Below are 7,713 nucleotides of genomic sequence, written 5' to 3'. Positions count from 1 at the left end.
TGCACTAGTTTAGATGCTTTTTGGGTTCAGGATGTCAAATTTTCTCCATTCATGTTTTCTCCAGCATGTAGGGTTATTTGCCAACGGCCTTGGTTTTCACCTCCAATCATGAGGTCAGGCAGCGAGGTGTTACCACTCTCCTTGCACCATGTTCGCAGTCTTCTATTGTGGCTTTTAGGTTAGATCATACTCAACAGCTTGTTTGGATCATTATGTCAATGGAAAATCATTCCTTTGGGTCCATTAATGTTCATGCTTTGTGTGATGATGTTGAGAGGATCTTTTCTATGTCGATGGATTGCATATTCATTGACACCAAGTACTTTGGTGTTTTGCGATGATTTTAGCATGATCGAGGTTGTCTCTGAGATAGAAGGTTTAATTCTTTTTCGATGGATAACTGGTGAACAAGAAGCCTAGTTTTGTACATGCATAATAACTTGGGGCTCTTTGATCCCAACACTAACTGCCACCATCCCCATGACATTTGGTATATGTGGAGTGATTTCTTTGTTGAGTCATCAACCCATATTGGCTCACATTCAACAGGTTGGGAATTTAGAGAGTTGTCTAACTCATCAAATTGGGTGGTTTACTTGGTGGGATGGTGTCATTCAATGGACAACTTGCTTTCTCAAGATTTATGGTCAATAAATAGCCATGTATCAATTGTAGCTGTATGAAGCTAGCTCCCTAGATCTCCTCCATGACATAGAGGTGCTTGTCATAAATCCTTTCTCTCCTACCCTATAGGTTAGGGTTGATCAGCTTCACAACGAGAAGCAAATTTTTGATAGCCATGTTGTATGTGGTGCCTAGATTAAAGCTAGGCTTCATTGACTTAAGGTTCAAGATCTCGCTCCCAAGAAATTCTTCTGGGCTCTTCAAGCACATCATTCCTCCTTGGGCATCAAGAGAATTAATAAAGGTCAGTCTATGCTCTTTGAGCTATTGGACATTCTCTAGATGTTTGTTTGTGCTATGTATCTATCTCACCATTTTTGCTTTCTCAAGATTTATGGTCAATAAATAGCCATGTATCGATTGCATTTGTATGAAGCTAGCTCCCTATATCTCCTCCATGACATAGAGGTGCTTGACATAAATCCTTTCTCTCCTACCCTATAGGCTAGGGTTGATCTACTTCACCACGAGAAGCAAATTGTTGATAGCCATGTTGTATGTGGTGCCTAGATTAAAGCTAGGCTTCATTGACTTAAGGTTCAAGATCTTGCTCCCAAGAAATTCTTTTGGGCTCTTCAAGCACATCATTCCTCCTTGGGCATCAAGAGAATTAATAAAGGTCAGTCTATGCTCTCTGAGCTATCGGACATTCTCTAGATGTTTGTTTGGGCTATGTATCTATCTCACCATTTATATGTATATGTATCTCTCTCTACCCTTATATCTACCCCTCTCTTTACCTCTCTCTATATATCACCTCTTATTTCTATCTTTATCTTTCTATATCTCCCTCTCCTCTCCAGATCTCTCTCTTTCTCTATTTCCATCTCCATCTCTATCTTTATTTTCAGCTCAACCTCTATATCCTCAATTCTTTCTTTATCTCTCTTAAGCTTCCCGATTTGATCTCTTCCTCTTTCTCAATCTCTCCCTATTATGAATATAACATGCCTATTGACAATGAAGTTTGATTATTTTCTTGGTTTAAAGATTTAAATTTAGTCATGTTTAGATCGCTACAAATGGACATACTTGATTTGAAGCTACCACTTCTCTATTGCGACCTTTGTTGTGAAAGCCACATCATTTTCTAAAATTTCTACCAACTGATCCCAACTATGAAAAATACAGTGATTTTTTCTAGTTGACCTTCCACAACTCTTCGACGTACCCATTGCACACTAAGGTGCAATTGCTAGTTTATGTAAAGTTTGGACACAATTTTACTCAGATCTTTCAACATTTTTCCTCACATGAGTAGTCTATCTAGTTGTCTTTTTATTTTATGTTAATTCATTTATGTTTGGCCCCTAGCCCAAATTCAGTAATTGGAGAGATACCTCCAATTTGTCAAGCTGCAGAATCCAAGAGAATTGTAAATATTCATGTTCCTTCACATATATTCTTCCTTATAAACTCAAATTTTTTTTTTTTTTTAGTTTTTAATTATTTCTTTAATTTTCTAATTTATTATTATTATTTTGAATTTATTTATTTATTTAATTTTTTTTATTTTTTTAATTATTTTTAATATTTTATTTAATTTATTTAAATTTTTTATTTACAATCTACTTTGATAGGGTATTTTATCGGGAGGATTTTACTCGAAAGCATGCTTTGTAATTTTGTCACCAAGACCGAGGCCCCTCATGGGTTCCATCTTGATGGCATCTAAAATCTCACCAAAGGATTTTTATTGCTTCGCTTTGCTGAGGCTAATCATCTTCAAGCCATTCCTCAACATGGGCCTTGGTATGTCCGGTTGTCTTTGCTTATTTTTATCAATGTAAAAATAGGTTTCGAGTGGACCCAAAACCCCCAATAATAGGTTTTGAAAGGACCTGAAACCACCTATTATTTCCAGACATCTAGAGGCCTCTAACCAAGACGTTGTACGAGAGGTAAGAAAAGATTCACAACAACCAACTAGAAGCCAAATGTCAGTCAAACATTAGAAGATAGATGTTACATATTGGGCTGGATGCAGTGGTTCTCAGTGCAACACTCTAGTTAGGGTCTCATTGCAGTATGCTATGTTGTGCATCTGTGTGAACACGATCAAAATTCAAAATATATAGTTTATATATATGCTATGTCAACAAATGGTTTATATACAAAATATATATGCTATGTCAACATATAGTTTATTTTATTTTCTACAAAATATAAATTTTATATGGTGGCTTGCTAAGCTTTTTATGTGGGTGTGAGAAGGGATTGTTGAGTATGAAGGAATAGTTTAGGAAAGTACTCCTTAATCCAAATAAGTCATTTTCTTCTCGTGGAATGTCTTAAGAAAATTTAAAAATATATATAATCTAATTTAATATTGTCACATCTAAAGCGTGCCGAATGCACTTCGAAGATATGCTATGACATAAAGAAGATTGTTAAGGTGATGTCAAGTCTTGATCCATGAGGGTAGGAAAACATAGATGGATTGGTATAAAAGGTTCCATTCAACTTGGAGGAAATGGATAATTACCTAAGGGGATAATGTGAGATTGGATCATGTTAAAATTATGATACAAATAGCTTTGGAAAAGGGATGATGAAATGGTTAAGTATGGGAAATTGTAGAGATAGATATAACACCAAGGTAAGAACACTAGAACTAATTTTAGCACTATGGATTAATCCAAGACTCAAAATTACACTAAGAGGCACCCCTTACCTCTTAAATTAATTCCATAGGTGGGTTTATCCTCCAATATAGTGCCATTGGTTAGCTAATCATGTGAACTTCCATGATAAGTATGATTACCATACACTTTCATAACATGAGGAAATGCTAATTTCTTGGGAATGAAATAAGCAAAGATATGATTAAATAATATCTGATCGTAAATAGTCATAGAGTAATTAGGATTTGATCATACGGAAAATTTCTAGGAGAGCTACAATAGTTGTAACATCATGAATTAACAACATTAAAAAGTACACTGTGAATTAATTATGTAATGACATAAAAATTGAAAACATCATGAATTAATTATGTAACCATATAGGTTAAATATAATTTTATCAAGAAATCAATTTCAAATAGATAATATAATCACATAAATCATACATTTCAATGTCATTGATCTTGTTCTTCATCCAACTCTTTGTCTGTATTATCCAATCCAAATTCGACATTGTAAGGATTGGTCATATCATCATCATCGTTATTGATATCGGTTTCAGGTATTGTCATCATCCACATAGATATCATCTTCATGAACATTAAATCCTACATCATCATGATCTAGTGCATCCTCTTTGACATCTTCGTCAGACACATCATCAACTAACTCTTGATCCTGATCATCATATACATCATCTTCTAGTTCTTTGGTATCTTCTTCTTCCATCACATTATACTTTACCATCCTTCTTCTTGGATGATGTCTAACAACACATAACCAATCCGGTTTACTTGGAACCTCTACGTAAAATACTTGCTCACATTGTCTTGGAAGAACATAGGGCTCATTTCTAGATCGATCGATCGACCTTGTTTTAACCATGGTAAATCCTTTATCACGTTCAATAACAATTCTCTCAGGATCATTTTCTTTTAATCGTACCCTGTACCATTGGATGACAAACAGAACTAATTTGAAGGACTTAAAGTCACACTCAAATATATCATCCAAAATCCCATAGTATCAATTTTCTAAGACTTCTTGATGTATGTCGCTTCTAGATGAAACATTACTCACCTGAAAGACTGTAGTTATCCCAGAATGACAAGTATTCTTCGTGTCATCCAACTTTTTGATTCAAAATTTACGACCATTGCACCACATATCCTTGTGGTGTTTTACCTCTAATATGTCAAACATGTAAAAATTATTGCATCGTTAGTTGATAAATTCAATCAGTATAAAGACATATAATTAACAACTTTCCAATGGACGATAATCATGCCCCCATTCAGCGTGACCATGCCACCTACAAAAACAGGGGCATAAACCATTATCAAAACACATCCAGTGCTGCAATAAGTCTTCCCAATGAATTAATTCAACCGACATCCCTATTATAACTGCTTGTTCAATCAAATCATATTCAAAATCATATGTATAGCAATTAAAAAATATTTGGCAGAACGCCAACAAGTGCTAACCGTATACTCGTCAGCCCACAAATTAAGGTGGTGCTAACCATTTGCCTCTTGGCCCACAAATTTTTGTGTATGTTGAAATAGCGACGAAAATCAAGGAGCGTCTGAATTTTGATGAACGTCGAGCATAAATTTAAAATAAAAATAAAAATTTCACATTAAATATGTAGGTACTCGATGATACAATTAATTATTGGACTTTCATCAAAAAGGTTCATCGGATTTTGTAGTCAAATGAGTTAGTGTTAGTAGTAACTATATTGGAATATGGGTCTGCTCATTATCTTTTTTTCTCAAAAGAGTCTATTGGTAACAATTAGAGATCAACATATTCTCTATGTGTCTCCATCATTAGTTTTTTAATAGTTTCACAATCCTTAGTATTATGAAATAGATTTTTTTGAATCTCATGCCACATACCTATATCTTGTTGTGTCTTCTTTCACACCCTATTACTTCTTTCCCAGTGATTTTAAAACAAACTGGTTGACTATATTCTTCCCTACAAACTTACTGTTACTTTCACCTTTGACTTATTCACAAAATACACTCTCGTCCCTTTCGTTATGTGAATTTTTCTCCAAGAGAAAATAAGTGATGAAATGACCCTTTTATAATTAAAATGGGGGATAAAAATAAAGGATATTATAATTCTTTGGTTTAAAGAAAGGTTAATAAAGAATGTTTTTGAAAAAAATCTCTTAAAAGAGAGTTATAATTATATTTATTAAAGGGTGAATAAAGGTCACCTTTTCGAAAGGGTGTGATGGTTTGGAAACCACCCCTTAAAAGGTTATATAAGTCATTTATGTGAGACTGGGAAGGGGGCATGGAGATCACTCAAGGAAGAAGAAGAAGGTGGCTTGGTGGGCTATGGGAATGGGAGGAAATATAGGAATTTAGAGGGCACAAAGGAATGAAGGATAAGGTCATTGGTTGGCATGGGCATTGGAGAAGGGGAACACAACATGTGTCCAACTCAGGGTATGGTGTATACTCGAGAGTGTCCTAGCCAGGGCTGTGTTTATTTCATGTCGTGAAGGCATGCGAGGTTTTGTGTAAGAACCTGTCCTCCTGGAGTGTTTACTTGTCATAAAAGAGCCTAGACCTATGACTATTCCTTTGAATTGTAGATAATATGGTTGGTTCTATGTAAGAATCAGCTTCCTCTATGGCGTGCCATAGCCATAAAGGACCCAAGGCAACTGGAATCTTCTTGGAGTGAGAATGACTATTCCAAGTGCTCAAGATTAAGATAAGTATTGGAAAACCTCAAGTGATTCTATAAGATATTGATAATGCTTTATATGTGATTTGTTGATAATATGGTTATATTAAGTGGTTATGTTATTTGATTTATTGTGCTATCAAATTGCTTATTAATTATTATCGAATTATTACATGTTAAATTTATATAGTTACTTACATATAATTTAATGATAATTACTTGTAATTAATGAACTTTATATTAACATTTAATCTATTAAATCCGCTATAAATAATTAAATAAGTCTTGGAGAAAAGTTCCTTTACACCTTTCTACTTGAATTTTTCCTCAATTTTTAAAATATACTTGAAGGCACTTGCTAATGTTTCCATATCAAGGAATTCTGGTTTGGTTTGATTATACCTATTAAGCCCACTTCGATACTTCAAAACTGGATATTTCTCAGAATATTGGATGCCAATTTTCACCAAAAGTGCATGAAATGTGTTAGTATGTACACTTGAAGTTATTGGTCCTTCAGTTAGACAAATTGCGATTGTATATATTTTTATTCATAGGCTTCTTCAAGAAAATACTCTTCTTTTATGGGCTCCATGAATTCTCCCCATGTGATTTTTTCATCAAAATCTACATCAAATTCCTTTCCAACTTGTCCTTCCTTGGATGACAACTTAGGTTCCCATAATTGCTTCACACGACTCTTAGTTTTAAAGAGGAAAAAAGTGATTTTATAAACATCTAAGAAATGAGTGATAGAAAAATACCTTTCAAGTTTTAATAATAAGTCATCACAAACATCCACATTATTTTTTTCCTTCAAAAGTTGGGATATCAAAAATTACATACACCCTGAATGGAGTATGTCTACCAAATGGTGGGTTTGTTGAATTTATTTGTGAACTTCGATTTTCTAGCATTCAAGAGAATTGTTCCATCATTTCCTCATGTTGTTTGTTTAGTGAATTTTCAACCTGCATTTTAAATAGATCATCTAATATGTCAAGTTCTTAGTTAAACATTTGTGATCGTGTGTGTTTCAAAGGAAGGTAATAAGAAGGATATCTTGTTTCTAACCCAATTCTTTGGTATGTTGATCGTGTCCAATGGAAAGAGAACACAATCTATGATACTAGTAGTTTGAATTATTATTTTGGATTACAATGCTTAGTGTATAGCCTAGAGTATTATATACCTTTCACGATGAAACTGAGAACAACAAACTCATAAGGATGTGTATGCGGCTCAAAATGGTTGTTTATTAGAGCTTTAAAAAATTAGTTTATAAAGTTTGGAAAGGATTCCAACAATGACCACATCCCTTTGGAATTCAAAATGAAAAATTTGGATGTGAATAATTACAATAAAATGAAAAATATATAAAAATACTATATGTTTTATTACTCCAACTTCGGAGGGTCATAACATTTTGCTTTAATGCTCAAAATCTAAATATTATTAAACTATTGGAAAGATCTGCAAGAGCTCTAGTTTTGGTCCCTTAAATCAAATTCTTATGCTTACCCTATTCAGTTTAATGGATTAACAACATTTTCCATAACAATGTGAATTACTGAAAGATTAAAATAACAAAAAAAAATGGATTCTCAATATTTTCCATAATCACTTGTTCCAACAACACTAGAGTGCTCCTAAATTGCTATTTGATCAATTAGTTTCAATTATTTTGTTTTTT

This window comes from Cryptomeria japonica, chromosome 8, assembly GCF_030272615.1.
Source record: "Cryptomeria japonica chromosome 8, Sugi_1.0, whole genome shotgun sequence".
In the NCBI taxonomy this organism is placed as follows: domain Eukaryota; kingdom Viridiplantae; phylum Streptophyta; class Pinopsida; order Cupressales; family Cupressaceae; genus Cryptomeria; species Cryptomeria japonica.
Note: the sequence above shows the minus strand (reverse complement) of the source record.